The sequence below is a fragment of the Euprymna scolopes genome, chromosome 42 (genome assembly GCF_053919585.1).
Source record: "Euprymna scolopes isolate OS-2025 chromosome 42, ASM5391958v1, whole genome shotgun sequence".
NCBI classification, from domain to species: Eukaryota; Metazoa; Mollusca; class Cephalopoda; order Sepiida; family Sepiolidae; genus Euprymna; species Euprymna scolopes.
Window position 1 is genome coordinate 18,686,567 of NC_136523.1, and position 17,930 is coordinate 18,704,496.

Consider the following 17,930-nt stretch of genomic DNA (forward strand, 5'->3'; position numbering starts at 1 on the left):
TATATAAATATTCAATTTTCCTTACTTATTGTAGCAGATGACGGTGGCCTAGGGGTAACGATTCTAATTAATGGAGCCAAAGGTTGCATTGTGGCGGAGCTCGAATTCTTTTCACTAGTGATTGCGGAAGCCTGAAACACGCATCTCTAATTATAAAATATAATTAATTATAATTTATAATTGCTCCCTTTTAGAAGTAAGTTTTTAAAAGTTAAGGTCCGTCTAGGAAATGTCGCTTGGCCTTTTGATAAATAACAAAAAGCTAGGCAAAATCACTTTAGAGCGTCCTAATAGTATTACGCCCGTATATTTGGTTTGGGAGATGTTTAATTGCCCTCATCATCGTGATGGTTGTCGGTGGCTTAAGAGCAATGGGCCTCGGTAATGGAGGCAAAAGTGGCTTCGTGCCGGGAATAGAATCATTCCACAAGCGACAGTCGTCACTTCTAGCACTGAGAATTGCGAACGCATAACACACTAGTATCTGTAGGTATAAAAATAAAGTATTTATAACTATTCTGTCCCTTTAAGAGGTTCTTAAATTTTGAGCACTGACTGGGTAATAGGGGATGTTTTTTTCTGATTTGGGGCGAGATCGGGATCTTTGGTCCCGCGATCATTTTAGATCATCTTAAGAACGTTACCCCTGTATTTGGTTTTATGCATGTTAAATTTGCCTTAATCATCGTGGCGGTTGATGGTGGCCTAGGAGTAATATTTCTCGCTAATGGAGTCAAAAGTGACTTTATGATGGGGTTCGAATCATTCCACTAGGGATAATCGTTACTTCTTTTGCTGGTGATTGCGAAACCATGAAACACTTGTACCTGTTGGTATAAAAAATAAACATTAAAAAAAAATTATTCTGCTCCTTTAAGAAGTTCTTCAAAGTTGAGCCCTGTCTGCTCCTTTAGGAGGGATTTACTTGATCTTGTACAATATGGGGATTTCTAGTCGCTCAATCGCTTTATATCGTTTAAATAACGTTATGTCTGTATTTGCATAGGCATCACCACTTATCAAGGCCCAGAGGCCACTTGAGGATAAGGGTTAAAGAGTGCACAGAAGTCAATTGGACAATATAGTAATCGTTAGTAATGGAAATTCGGGATATTTGTTAACTTAAGAGGAACGGCTCATCAAGAACTTGTTTACGTTAGACTTGAAGACAGCCATATTGTAGTCAACTGAAAAGCAGGAAAACGGAAGACAGTTTCACAGACGTGCAGTTCAAAGAAAGATGCTTTGTTCATGGAATCTTCGTTTAGGTTTAGGCACAGATAAAGAGTGGGGGGAATTATTGATAGTGTTTACAGCTAGATGAGTGTTTCTTGTGAAAGTTTGGCGAAGGTGGAACCATAGATTAGAGCTCAGTCGATCACTTGCCATGAAACTCGCTAAAGAAGTTAAAAGTCACTTCGTGGCGGGGGTTATAATTCTTCGATCAGTGGCAATCATAATTTCCAGCACTGATGACTGCGAAAGCATGGAACGCTAGTTCCTACAAGCTATATATATATATATATATATATATATATATATATATATATATATATATATATATATATATAGTTAGTGCATTCCAATGAGTAAGGACAAAGTCTGTCCAAAATGATTATATCTCATATTTTGGCCAAGCCTTCTGTCCTTTTACGCACGTTTCGCAACTATTTACTTAACTCTATATGAGATTTCCATACGCGTCGGTTTTAATCTGGAGAAAATCTAATTCCTTAAACAGAAATAGTAACGGCTCGGTCTCTAAAGAGTTCATTTATCACTGGCTAAAGACAGAATATAAGAAGTTAAGTGCCAGAACAGACACTTCACCTTGCTCTTAGACCTCAAACTCTGTTCGTTAAAGTTCCATTTAGTTAAAGATACTGAGAGGTAGAAAAAAGAACATTTCTTGGAGTGTCCAGTGCTAGACGATTTCTTGCTGTGAATGTCTCACACATTAATTGAAAATACCTTATCCGTTTGCGTGATATGCTCAACTCCATATCTACACTATGAATAGCGATCTCATTTTTATGAATACCCGGTCTTGTTCAAAACCACTCCGTTCTATACGACGTCTTTTGAATTCTTTAGGATTCTGATACGCCCTTCCCAGCCGCAAACACTCACTCACCAAAGCCTCATGACGTCAATCGTCCGCCTTTTCCTTGTGTGACGCGCGGACAATCGTTATTTGAATTGATAGTGCCAATCACCGTTCGAATAATCACCGGACACGAGTGATTCATTGGCCTCTTCATTGTCCAGCCTTTTCTTCTGTGATTTCCATAAAAGTAGATATGATTGCGAGAGGTGGACATACAGCATGTCCATGTTACGCCAATAATCCGAAGTGGTTCTTTCTTATTGTCTTTCTGTTTAGGACATATAACCATTTTGGGGTCATTGTATTCTGAAACTTAATATTGATTTGTAATCTTTTTTTTTTTTCATTTTATTTGTTTTAAAATGTTACTTATATTTATTAGTAGCTTGCATGCCCGGCGTTGCCCGGGTGTTTGGAGGTGTGCATTGAGCAAAACAAAAAAAAAGAAGTGGTAGTAGACAGGCAGTCTCAAACCCGAACCGCGAAGGAAGAAAAGAACGTGAAAAAAAAAACAAAAAAACGTGATGTCTTTGTCATTACATCCATTGCCAAACCAGAAGTGGCGAATGTTTAAATGAAGGCTGGTCAATCAAAAAGAGGGGATGAATTTCGAAAATATCGGCGAAAAAAGCGATCCCTCTTTGTAGAAAAATGTCCAGTTGAGGGTGAAGAAATTAATGCTTTTAGCCAATTTTTCGATATTTGTCATCCGAGAGGTCGGCTTTAAAACGATACCGATCTCCTGAAAATCCGTCGCGTCTGTCGAAACTTTTAGGCATACATACATACATACATACATACATGATGATTGCAACGTCTTGTCAGATGAGTGCCACTCCCTCAGACATTTAAAATCCATGAGCACAAATGCTTGAGGGAGTATCTATACAAATATGATGTTACAGAGTCTTAGTTTTGTACGACAGCTAAGTCTCTCTCTCGGTTCAAAATGTTGAGATCCAGCAACAAGCAAGAGCAAGATAGCCAGCAACAAATGAAACTGCAGACCAGCTTAATGCGGGTACTGGTCTTCCGCTTTATGATTTTTTAAATCAGAGATTTGCTTCTCCTAGAAAGGTTGCCTTCACCACGGCTTACGGGAGCCCTCTCTACCCCAATACACACACACACACACACACACACACACACACACACACACACACACACACACAAATATACACGGTGCTAGTTGGCCGTTGACCCATAAAAAGAGTTCATTCGCCTTTTGGAAGGTCTTGTTTTTAATCCTTCAGGGAGACTAGCCGTCCTCCTCACAAAACAAGTCTGATAGGGGAACCAGTCTAGTCGCCGGTGACTCGACCATGAGGCAGGTAGTACTGGGTTACATGGTACCAGTAACACATGACATGACCTGACATACATACATACATACATTCATACATACATAAATACATACATTTAAACAGGTGAGATTTATATTATCGACTAACGGGGAGCGCCTGGCTTTACCCAGGCGTAAAACACGCTTAAATATGATATTTAAATTTGTCCAGATTTTGTATATGTTATTATAGAGTCGTGATTTCAAAAGTAAAAAAGAAAAAAAATGTATTTGGGTGCCATCAGCTAGAATCGAAACCGAAACCAGAACTGTAGCATTCAAAGCCGGTGACGTTACCACTGTATTAACGTGACACAACAAGAACTGATTAAGCAATTAAAAATAAACTAAGATGAATGTACAAAATGTATCACGAATTTTTCAATTTTGACTCCTTAAAAACTATTTTAGCCGGCTTAAGAACTATAAAAGAACGGTTCGTAAAAAAAAAACAAAAAAAAACAAAAACTCCAATCATTTGGACAAAGACATATAGCATTTGCATATTGGGCTAGCAGGCAGCCTAGCGTTGTCCAGCAGTAAAACACGCATGAATATTATATTTTAATTCATACAGAAACTAAGGCATGTGTATGCTAGTATTATGTGTTTTTCTCTCTACAGTTCACTTTTCGTAAGCCCCCACCATAAAAAAATAAAAAAAAATACTCGAACTGAGATCGAAACGAAAACCTAAAAACAGTAAGTAAAGTACGGTAACAAGTAAACCATTTTGATACAACCTTAAAACGCGTTTTCAAACCTACTTACTCTTAACATAATGAATCTGTCACGTGAAGGAATCACGCATGCGCAATCGTAAAACAGTTGACAGATAAATATCAGATGCCTCACGTGTAATATTTTTTTTTAATTTTGACCTTTTAGCGACCGTTATTTTTCCAGATGAAAACATGTTAAAGTTTTCCATATGACTGAATACCCTATATACCAACTTTCAAGTCTGTAGATCTAAAACTCGTAAAATACGCAAAATATATTTTACTTTATACACAAACTGAGACATGTGCCTGCGAGTATTATGTTTTCTTCTAAACAGTTCAGTTCTTGTAAATAATAAAATATACTCGAGCTTAGATCGAAAACAAAATCTAAAGATATAGAGTCAGGAACAATAACCATTCGGCCAGCTTGACCCGTGCTTTAAAATGTGTTTTCAAACCTACTTATTCTTAACGTAAGAAATATGTCACTTAAACGAATCACGCATACGCAGTCCTGAAACAGTTGAAAAACAAATTAAAATCAGAGGACCGCCCTCGCGTAAAAATTTTTCGATTTTCACCTGTTTTATTTATTTTTTTTTTACACAGTGATCACCACTTATCAAGGCCCGGAAGCCACTCAGGGATAAGGGTTATTGCAAGTACATTACGTTAGTGTGGAGATTTGATGAAGTGTTTACTTAAGGGGGCGGTTCATTAGGAATTTGTTAACATTGGACTTGAAGACATCCAAGTTGTAGTCCGGTGGGAAGCAGGCAGACGGAACAGAGTTCCACAGGCGTGCAGTTCTAAGAAAGAAGCTTTGGCCATGGAATCCGCGTTTTGATTTAGGCACAGATATAGAGTGGGGGAAATTTTTCACAGTGGATTCAGCTAGACGGGTGTTTTTCGTGAAAGATTGGCGAGGGGGGACCAGGGATTGGAGTTCAGACGAGCACCTGCCATGAAAATAACGATAAAAAAAACTGTTAGCAGCACTTTTCCGGATAAAAACTAATTTAAAATGTTCTACATGTCTGAATATCCTATATACTAAATTTCAAGTCTGTAAATAAATAAAAAATTGAGTATATTAGTTGAGAATTGTCCTCATACACACCTTCTTACTTTTATAGATATATAGATATTTTATTTATTATGTTAATTTTTTTTTTTACACGGGAGTCATCAAATACCAAAGGTCGAAGGCTGCCCGATGATAAGTTTTAATGGGCGTACGGTGGTCACTGTGACTACAGCATAGTGACCGCTATTTGGGGCAATTGGATTGAATTTGGTTATTTAAGAAAATAGTTGAATGAGGTCTTTTTTACATTGGACTTGAAGACGACCATATTATAGTCAGTTGGAAAGCAGCCCAGAGAACAAGTATCCTTAGTTATAAGAAAAAGATGTGTTCGGAGAATTTGCGTTTAGATTTAGACACAGAAAGAGAGTGGGGGAAATTGTTGATAGTGATTGAAGTTATATCAGTGCTTTTTTTAAATGTTTAGCGGGGCGAGACTATAGATTGATTCGAAACCGAAACGTTTAGCGTATGTGTGCACGTGTGTGTGTGTGTGTGTGTGTGTGTGTGTCCGTGCTTGCGTATGTGTGTTCGTCCACGTCTGTGCAGCGCGCGTGTGTGCGTACAGAGTGTGGCGCCGACATAGGGAAGGGAGCGGTTTTTATTTAAAGGCGGATGATACAAAACCACATCCTTAAAACATGTCGAGATTGCTCGCACTGGTAACCGCGAATAGCTACACTTTCCCCATTGGTCTGTTAACAGTTGCGATGATATAGACCGTGAAATATAATCTAAACGATTTCTCATTGAAGCGATGGCCCGTTTCACATCAGAGCAGAGGATTTGATGAATTCAAATAATTGGAAACATCTTATCAAGTAGTCGATGACGTCACACACTCAATGTATCCCTGATTGACTACAATTTGTATCCGGGCCGATAGTCTGGAAGCATAGTGAAAGTAATGTCAGAAGAAATCTGACGACAGTGTTGTCAATAAATTCGATGCTGCTAAAAATATCGAAATTGAAGTAAAGCATAATATTTTCAACTAGCAGTACCCGCTAACCGACGTTGCCCGATGAAAGCGTGCCTCCCTCCTCGATAAAAATTATGGTACCGTTGTTGTTGTTGTTTTTCTTGCTATTGCTCCCCAACTCCCAGCCTCCTAATGTTACGAACGTCTTTCAGAATAGACCCCCCCCAACTCCTCATGAAAACAAATTTTTAAGCGTAGGTTGTGTGTAGGTGTTCCAGGCAATATTTACCCAAAATTAATTAAAAAAAAAAATTATGATGTAACACCTCCGATCTTTTCATGTGTATCTTGTCGAACTCGTAAATTTTTCTGTCGAACTCGTAAATGTTTCTGTCGAACTCGTAAATGTTCCTGTCAAACTCGAGAATTCGAACAGAATTTCGAGTGCAACCCTTTATTTACTTCACGGCGGTAGCATGCTCTTGTTCCGTCAGCCATGACTGGAGAGAGGTCCTAAGTAATTCGCAATTGTATTTTTCGCCATCCCACATTGCGGATTGAACCTTCAACCTTAAAGCGAATATAACTTTTACAATTCATTTTTCCAAGTACTTTAACCACTGCGCCACTGTACAATGACAGCAGTTAGGGTTCTTGAAAATATCAATTGTAAGAAGTGATATCCCCCTGAAGGCTGAGAGTCCAATCCTCAGTGTGGACGACCGAAAAATACAATTGTGTATTACTTAACACCTCTATCCAGTTATGGCTGACGGAACAAGAGCATGCTGCCCTCGTGAAGTAAATAAATAGTTGCGCTCGAAATTCGGTCCAAATTCCCGAGTTCGACGGAAACATCTCCGAGTTCGACAAGATACACCTGAAGAAGGTCGGATGTTATATAGATCGAAACATTGTGGAAATGACACTTAAGATGAGAACAGTAGTCCGTTGAAGCCAAATAATACGAATAACCAATCCTCATCTCCACAGTTCAGATACTTTCCATGCGTTTTGGTGTTTTTCTCTCAATGGTATGTATGTATTTATCTCGTAAAGAAAAAAAAAACGTAAAAAAACGTAAAAAAAAACTCTTGACCCTACTGAAAATATATGTAGCAACGTAGATAAGCCAATAATAACATGGTTCAGTGATAACAAATAATACTTGGCTATTCAGAAACCAAATTTTATTTGACAGATTAAATGCTTGTTGGCGCCAACAAAATAAAGAGAAATTAAAAGTTCAATCAAAATATATATTTTTTTAAATATTATAATTTTGAGGGAAATGCAAGTTTTGATATTTATGATTAAAATAAAAAATACGATGACAACTGACCGGTTTCACCCTCACTCTTCTAGAACTGGATGGAGGGATTTATTTTATTTTTAAAAAGCTATATTAAGCCAAGAGAGAAAATGTACGTTTAAAATACGTTGAAGATAAAGTGTGCTAACGGGAAGGGGGAAAAAAACAAAAAACAAAAAAAAAAAAACAGGGAAAGCTATATATCAAAAATAAACTTACGTATGCTAAATATACAATGATTGAATATGCAAGTTGCTAATCACGTTCACACCTAAGAGACATTCATTCTTTTTACAAAGAGGTGTTCTAAAACGAACGTCAATGGTCTTCAAGATCTTCAGGCGAACATCCGGATAAAAATGGTAAGCGATTCAATGCTGAACTTCGTAGCACAAGACTGTTTTAAAGCAAATGATCTGTCACTGAAGACCCGGATGTGTTGGTTGGTAGGTAGGTCCCATTTTTGATTCTGCTACATACATGCTCTTGGAATCGACTATCCAATCTTAACGACGTTTTACCTACGTAGTTAGCACTGTAAATTGATAAATTACATTATTGTTATGGGTAAAAAATAAATGCTTTTTTTTTCCAAATACAAACAAATACAGTGGCTAAATTCATATTCGTTTACCATAGCTAGGATCAGTAAGCTAGAAATTCATCTAGCAAATCAACTCAACAGTAGAAAAATGCTATTTTGCCTCCAACGTACGTGTTCTTTTCTCTAGGAAACGGTTAATGGCATCCTTGCGAAAAGACATTTAATCCCCACCATAAAAATAAAACACAATAATTTATTACCAATAACACGGTAGAAAAATAAAAATAAAAAATAATTGGACAGTGAAAAAAAATTATCTTACTTAGGTCTGACTTTCATAATCCGTAAAGATTAATTGATATATAATAAAAACCTATTTGAGACAATACTTTAAGATATTTTTAAGAGGAAAAATTGCAAATAGCCTAGTCAGATACTAACATCAATTTTTCAGCTCAATTGTTATTCGGGTTAAACAAAATAGGTAAATCAATAAGTCAATTAAAGTATTTTTAAAAGGAGTTACAGCTAATTACAATATTATATTAAAAATAACATGATGCAACGATAACAATTGGAAATTGACTAGACAGGAGTAATGTTTACTTTGTCAACTAGAATGGTATTTGGGCTCAACCGAATAAAGGGTAATCAATATATGAACTGAAGTAATTAAAAAAGTAAATTATAGCGAAGTAAAGTATTTTATTGCAAATAACATGGAACAATAATAACACATGGAAATTGACTAATCAGAAGCAACATTTAGATTAAATACTATTTATTATTTAATTGAAATTCATTGGGATGAGTATTATTTATTAATTTTATTTATTGTGGACTATTATCCTCATCTTTTTCTTAGTTCTTTCACGACGTTTCGGCCAACTATTCCTCTGGCTTTCGTCAGGTGGTAACCGCGACGGATAGGAATTCTGAATCTCCTGACTACATACATTGCAATTACTGCCTTCCGTAGTTGCTGTCGTCTCACCACTTTTTGGCCAAGTAAGCCTCTGGCCGGCTTTGGGAAGATCAGATAATAAATACGAATTTATAAGACCAAAAAATTCAATCTTGATCGTGCGCAGTTGATAGAGACGTTGAATCTCAACGGTTCTAGGTGAGAATTGGTTGAATATAGCGGTTCAATCCTACCCAAAGCCGGCAAGAGGCTTACTTTGCCAAAAAGTGGTGAGACGACAACAACTACGGAAGGCAGTAATTGCAGTAAATGCAGTCAGTAGATTCAGAGTTCCTATCCCTCGCGGTTACCACATGACGAAGCCAGAGGAATAGTTGGCCGAAACGTCGTGAAACAACTAAGAAAAGATGAGGATAATAGTCCGCAATAAATAAAATGAATAAATGCTATGTCTGACTATCAAAGTCGTACTAGATAAATTGATATACCAGCGAAATACTTAATATTAAGAATAGTTTATCATTTTTTTCGTTCTTTTTTTTTTATTTCATTATGCGGTATTTATTTTCCGAGTGAAAAAAATAATCTTTCCTTTCCCGCCAATGTGGTAAATATCTGTCTGTACACATGTCTCCACATTAAAAACACACACACACACACACACACACACACACACACACGCACACACGCACAAATGCAACCACAACCCGTACACGCATATTTAAACATCGATGAAAATCACGCTAAAGTACTATTGACTTAGTTACATTTTTTATATGACTTGAGGAAATTTTTTCTTACGTAAATTTGATTATCCAGCACTTTAAATAATTCTCAATGACAGATATCCCAAATCAATTGTGTTAAATCTATCGATCACATGTCCATCGATTATTTATAATATGTAGAGTATGATTTCGAGAAGTAAACGTGTCAAAAATATAATTGCTATTGCGTCAAGTAGCTAAATAAGAAAATGTGAGCGTGCCAATAGTTTTAACAGAATGTCTATGTGAACTGAACTGCGAGAAATGATTAGTAAACCTACGGTTTAAAGCCAGGACAAATTATAAATCGACAAATTATTACACGAAATTGTAAGGCGCGACAAATGGCTCCTGCTTTGTTTTTCGCTGGAAATATCTATAAAAGATAATATTATTGTGGTTAAAATCGACACACTGCCGCCCAAAACTGGCTACATCAAATCTCGGCGTTCAGCTGTTAAAAATCGTTACTCCGAATCTCGACGATCTGCTGTCAAAACTCGTTACCCATATAATGACGAGCTGCTGCAAAAAACTCATTACTCCAAAACTCTACAATCTGCTGTCAAAAGTCGTTACTCCAAATAATGAAGTACTGCTGTAAAAACTCACTATCCAAAACTCTACAATATGCTGTCGAAACTCGTTACTCCAAATCTCGGCGCTCTGCTGTTAAAACCCGTTATCTCTTCTCTTCTCTTCTCTATATCTTCTTTCTCTTCTTTCTTCTATCTATCTATCTATTCTTCTATTCTTCTTCTATCTTTCTATATAAATAAAATGAACTCATTTTTTCCCGCTGATTTTGACATTAATAGGATTAAAAATCAAGATATTTCATGCAAATATAATATGCACAAACGGCAGAACAATATCTGAGGTGTGTTATAGGCTTATTATTTCTCAAATTCCTCGATAATCTTAGATTTCTATAGTTTTTCTGCTGAGAAGTCACGGCCAAAATCGGTTAAGATCAATGGAAGTGGTAAAATATTTTCTCTCTAATAAATTCCTCCTCCCCCTGCCACCACTTAACACCGTTTGGGGATCGTTCACAAGGAACAGTTGAGAAGAGAACACCGGTGTGGCTTCGTAGTTCTTTCATGTCAAGTTATTTAAAATCACCAAACTAAGCTGCAGTGCTCTGTGGCGTAGTGGTTAGCGTGCTGGACAATTCACATTATATTTTCACGTTCGCGCCGACCTACCGTAGTCGTTTTTTTTTTTTTTTTTTTTTTTCCTAAACAACTGGAATGGACTTTTCTTGGTGGCCGAACTGTTAACGTTGCAGATGTTTTTTTTTTTTCACTTTATTTTCCTACTTTTACTCATGACTCCGGGTTTGATCCTTCCTACTTACCTACCATAGCATTTTTTAAAACTCCCCCCCCCGTCCCGGAAACAAACACTCGGGCAACGCCGGGTACCCCCGCTAGTTTTAAATAATGAGGAACTGCTGTAAAACCTCGACTCCAAAACTAGTCACTCTGCTGTCAGGACTCGTTCCTTTTCGACACTCTACTGCCAAAATCCATCTCTAGACCACGAAGCACTGCTGACAACACTCGCTACTCAAACATTCAAATCCAAAGTGACTCAGCCTATAAAAAAACAGGCCTTTTATTTCAAACATAGAGCGTCTCATTTACATATGTGGCATACTGCATGCATATAAAGAGAAACGGCAGCCATATTTTAGAACCTTTTTTCTTCATTTTTGTGTTTGCAGGGGAATATATAGGCTGCACAAAAACAGGTTCGTAAGAATTTTTTAAGCGTTTAATTCCAGAAGAGTAACTTAGTTTACTTTTGTAAGTCTTTCAGACGATACTTATTGCATACCACGAGGAAATTTTAGGGGGAAAAATAAAACGAAAAATGCCCCCAGAAAAGTAAAAGCAGATATATTTTTACTTCTTCCAAATCGTAATATTTTTAAAAACAATTTTATATAGTATGCGTTTATTGTTTTAATAATAAATTCTAAATTCGTGTCAAATTAATAAATAATAAAATTTCGTCTTGCCTTAAGGAGACAATGGTCTTTCTCTTCAAAAGTGCCTACGCATGTCATCCTGAAACAAGGGTTGCGCAATCTCAAACCTGACCTCTCCTGAATCAGCATTGCGTGATTTCAGTAGGAAAGAGAAGTTCAGAACTACTGGAAACAATGCCGAGATAAGCGGAGAGCACATACTACACACCAAACTACAGGACATCAAAAATATTGGGCATCTACTAAAAGTATTGTGAGAATACACATATAAAAGACATTCTATCTTTTTATTTTTATAAGCGCACATAGCCAGTATAACTTATGGTGGATTACAGTATATATATATATATATATCTATATATATATATATATATATAGCTTTAAGTAAAAGAGAAAAGAGAAAGATCAATTCCACAAAAGGAGACTTATCCGGATAATTTCAAGCTCAACAATAATTATTGGAGCTTATACAATAGGACAACAAGAGAATGAAATGAAGACACAAAACTATATATTGGTAGATATAGAATGGATCATTTATTGAATAATGGAATACAGGTAAATTTTTTTTCATCACTTACGAACCTTACGCTAGACGCCGCATCCCCACCATGCTACCTAGCACCTTCTGTACTCTTCTGATGAGAAGCGTTAGGCTTCGAAATGCCCTGGCATAAAGAGTCCCTTCTACCCCCCAAATTTTTCCTGTATTCCATTATTCAATAAATGATCCATTCTATATCTACCTATATATAGTTTTGTGTCTTCATTTCATTCCCTTGTTGTCCTATTATATATATATATATATATATATATATATATATATATATATATATATATATATATATATACTTCAGAATAAAATTATCCAACAATTAGCAGGTATAAAAACCTATGATCATAAGATTTACAAAATATTACTAGCAGTAATATTCTATAAGTATTATCCCAACAAAATAAGAATTTTTCGATATACAAGATAGAGCAAATAAATAAAATTTTAGTCATTCAATGAATTTTAAAAATTATGACGTGAATTGTTTGAGTTTCAGATAAAAAGTTTTTTTTTTATTATTCTATGTAAGATAAAGAATAATATTTCAAATAATATTTCAAATGTATTCTTTGTCTTACATAGAAATATAAAAATCTTTCGATCTGAAACTCAAACATTTCACTTCATAAATTTTGAAATTCATTGAATGACTATAATTTTATATGCATATAGTGATCCACATACAGTACGGTTTCGCAGCTCATAAGTGCGGCTAGACCCGGTGAACCAAGTGCAAGTGAAATACAAACGATTGCACTGAAAGGGACGGCTAGAATCCTGAAAAGATCTCTTGGTTGGACTCACTAAAATAGGGGTAAATGTCAGACATCTGGTTGGATGTCCCATCCCCTAGAAGAAAAAGTTTAAGAAAAATGAAAAAAAAAAAAAAAAAGAGAGTAACTACCTGAAGCCAGGATTGAAACCGGACCACCTGTACGACAGCCTAGGCTCCTAACCATTACGCTGATGTACGGCTGCTGATTGAGCCGTGAATAAACGATGTTTTGACATCGTCCGAAATACCTAAGCTCGATTTGTTTACACAAAGAGCATCACTTTATACGCTAATGGCAATTTGTGTATCACTTCTCAGAATGCTCAGCTCAAGATGAGGAGCATTATAGTCATCCACATGCAGTACTGTTTCGCTGTTTCACAGCTCATTACTGCGGCGGGTCAGGCAACTACCTCAAGCCAGGATTGAAACCCGACCGCATATATATATATATATATATATATATATATATATATATATATATATATATATATATATACATACATATATATATATGTATATATATATACATATATATACATATATATATATGTATATATATATGTATATATATATGCATATATATATGTATATACATATATATATACATATATATGTATATATATGTATGTATGTATATATATATATATATATATATATATATATATATATATATATATATATATATATATATATAATTACTCTAATCATTTTCGAATACCTGAAGGCACTAGGGTTTCATCCTTTCTGGAACTATCAGTTCAGTGCAGAGTGTCACGGTTACAGCCGGTCAGGGGATTTGAAAATTGCCACGAAACCACCTTTTACTCTATAAGCAAGGAACAAACAACACAGCCAACACTAACCGCGAGAAATACAGTTGAAATTAACATAAATAAATATATTCACATTTATACAAAGCGTAAATGTCTAGACGGCGAGAGTGATCTTATGATTACAACATCCTGGTCTGCGCACGTGAGCTTAAGTCAGCGAATCTAATTTCAACTAAGAGTGCTCAACAATAAGAACCGAGTTCTTAAAGGGGCTGACATAATTATTGCTATAATTTTTTTTTAACACCGACGGACATTAGTCTTTCATTCTTTTCGGGAATCATCCACACAGGGAGTACGCCCAACGTAAATAGAGTTCCCGTAAGAAAATAGCCGGTGGGCCACCTAACTTAAAACATTGATCATTAGATAAAAGATGTTTACATTATTGATATCTAGATTTCGCTTATATTCAATATGTGCAGTAACATATTGTAGGACAAGACTAGAAGCCCGATGTCAGGTTATGATTTCGATTTAAAGCATTTTCGCATTGATAAGCTGTAAACAATGAAACATCTTCGGATGACATATATATATATATATATATATATATATATATATATATATATATATATATATATATACATAAGCTAGTCTAGCCGCACTAATGAGATGTGATACAGCGAAACAGTACTATATGTGAATGACTAAATATATATATATATATATATATATATATATATATATATATATATATATAGGCACCGCCAAAAATGGCCGCAAAATCAAGTTGTTGTTGTTTTTTAAAACTAAATTACATTTATTAAAATCCATTATTTCTGAGTAATTTTTTTTTTATCCAGAAAGATAAAAACCCTGAATTTTATCATATAGAAAACAGAATAATGTAAAACTTTTTCTACTATTTTTAATTCAATTTTAAATGTTAAATTTTCCCAAAAAGTTAACAATTGACATTTTTTGTCTTGCACAAAAAACGTACTTAAATATTTAAAAAAAAGGGTTTTTGAAATAATTAATTAATTTATTTATTGTCTAACTAAGATTTAGGATGATTTTATAAGAGAATATGCAAAAATATTATAATATAAGTACCTAAATTTCAAATAATTCCACTTATTCATATAGGTAACCAGATATTTCGCGTCGACATAGAGTTCAGATCGACTCTGTTTACGTTTTCTTTTGATAAGAAGAAAACTATGGAAGACCAAACAGGCCAAAAAAGCCTTATTTTTCAGTGACGAAAATTTCAATGTATTATTAAGCTGAGGCTGGCCAGTACCAGATGGGTGACCATTTGTATGAGTTTGGTTTTTAATGTGTATGTGTGTGGGGGCCAGGCTCCCCAAAATGGGGGGGCAATTTAAAGCAGAATAAAAAAAAAATTATTTCAGCGCGTTTGGTCCACCGTAGTCGAAAGGCAGCAAACGTTTTCAAACGAGATCGAAAAAAATGATGCTATTTTTAACACAAAGGGCACAATATTTATCGAATTTTTTTTTTGTATCGATTATTCAAAAGCATGCTCTGTTTAATAATGGTCATGCATTATTCGGCTCGCTAAAAAAAATTGTTAATTTATTTATCAAAAATTTTAAAATGGCTTTTTTCATATAAATATTAAAAAAAATTTTTTTGTTTTGCTTAACTTAAATTAATTATTTTACTTAACATATTCACCGAATTTCACACTTCAAAACTAAAAAGCGGGATAATTAAACACAATCGAAGTTCTGATATTCAGACGTCAAAATAAGGTATGCAAACAATTTTTTTTTTAATCTATAATTCTGTCCCTTACAACAACACAATATGTTTTGTTCAGTTCCAGATGATTATTTTAAGCATATTTGTTCCCACTTCAAAACAAGGGGGGGTTTTGTAAGCAAATATATATATATATATAAATATCGTTTATGAAAAATAAGTACACTGTTATAAAGTTCATTCTTCTCCAAATAATCGCTGAAAATTTCGTATTGATCGAATAATTAGCTGATTTTTGGTAGATTTTTAAAAAGACGGTCCGTCAAAAAGTACTGACCTGCCCCCCCCCCAGTTTTGGCGGTGCCTATATATATATATATATATGGCATAATCACCTAGAAGAGCGGTCCTTGTGAGATCGTCGATGTTAAACAACGCCGAGCCTGACTAGTATGCGACGGGTAACCATTTGGGAATGTATGTGCTCTCCGCTTATTCTGGCATTGACTTTATTCGTCTTTAAGCTACATTTGTAACTGGTACTTAACAACCCGGACTCAGGATAGATGTGGTTGGAGATCGCGCAACTCTTGCCACAACAATTCTACGCGCAGGTACCCTTAAAATAGGTATCAATAGTTTGTCAAGACAGAAGAAATCTACAATATATATATATATATATATATATATATATATATATGTGTGTGTGTGTGTGTGTGTATATATACAATATATGATAGATTTCTATATGTAGATATATATGATATATATATATATCTACAATATATGATACATTTCTTCAGTCAAGACAGAGGAAATCTACAATATTTATATATATATATATATATATATATATATATATATATACAATATATATATATTAGTATATATATTTATAGTTGACTAGCGGGGGGGGTGAAGAGCTTTGCCGTTGCGTAAAATACGCTTAAATATGATATTTTAATTCGTCTAGATTTCGTATGTTGTAAAATTGAATCATGATTTCAAAAGTAAAAAAAAGTACTTAAGTGCAATCAGCTGGAAACGAAAGTGAAACTACCGCATTCAAAAATGGTGACATTACAACTGTACCAACGTGCCACACCTGTAAAGTGATTGAAAATAAACTTAGATGAATATACAACATGCTTTACGACTTTTTCAATTTTGACCCTTAAAACAATGTTGACCCTTAAAAACAATTTAAACCCACTAAAGACCCATAAAAAACCGACCTATAAAAAATCCAATCTTTTTAGACCCCTAGCGCCGCTCTGCGACTTTTAGTTTCGGAAGATGATAGAGTTTGAAAATATGGAGACAGACAAACAGACAGACGAACATATTAGATAATAATAATAACAATTATAATAACAATAACAATAACAATATATATATATATATATATGTATATATATACTAGCATGGGTACCCAGCGTTGCCTGGGTTGACATGAAATTCTGTTTGAAACACACCTGTATACTAATCAGTTTCATCATGGGCACCGTGGATACCCCCACAATAAAAATAAAAGAACGGATGAAAACATGTGAAAAGAAGTACGTGATACCCAGATCCACCAGATATTTCGGCAGAAGGGCTACAAAGAGAAGAATCTATTCTCCGGATATTGAGCACTGGAAAGACCCCCACCCCAAAGAAAAGTTAATTAAAAATAAATCATTACAACTTTTACTTCAATAAAAATAGCAACGAATGCCCGTGTGATCGCCAAAAAAAAAAAGATCTACAAAAAATTAATTCCAAAAACAATTAAATGACATTTTTCGTCATTTTATATTTCTAATGTAATCCCCCCCCCCCAAAAAAAACGAATTTTTCATATTTTGGGGTTCGTTCTGTTTATAAAATTGTTAGGTGAAAGTACAGAATGGTTTCATAAAAATTAATTACATTTATCGTTATTTTATGTTTCAAATGTAATTCCCGCCCTCCACCACCACAAAAAAAACTAAAAATGTTTGTATTTGTCATGTTTTATCCCCCCTTGATCACCAAACTTGAAAAAATGCTAGAGATGACATGTCTAGTTGACCGCTTTGTGGCCAAAAGTAGGTGCTCATTTTACGTTAAATTTATAAAGAAAAGTTATTCCCCACACTAAAATGTTATTTTTTTTTCAAAATTCCTTCTTTCATATTATTTATAAAAACTGCTTAAACGTATTAGGCCACAAAAACAAGTCTTTATTTTTTTTGTCAATGTCAAGTTTCTTTCCAACTTCCCGCCAAACTTTTAAATGACGACTTTTAATGGTTTTCGGTGGTGCTGAAAACGAGTATTACGTGTAAATAGTAGGCAGATAAGTAGTTTTCATGATATGAAAAACTACTTTTTCAAA

The 17,930-nt window shown here is 34.8% G+C and overlaps 1 long non-coding RNA gene across 1 annotated transcript in view; it reads right to left on the reverse strand.

The window, feature by feature from the left end:
• The window catches only part of LOC145266949 (uncharacterized), a 1,426,307-nt gene that overhangs the window by 773,297 nt on the left and 635,080 nt on the right, over positions 1-17,930 (reverse strand). The gene's annotated exons all lie outside the window — the stretch shown is intronic.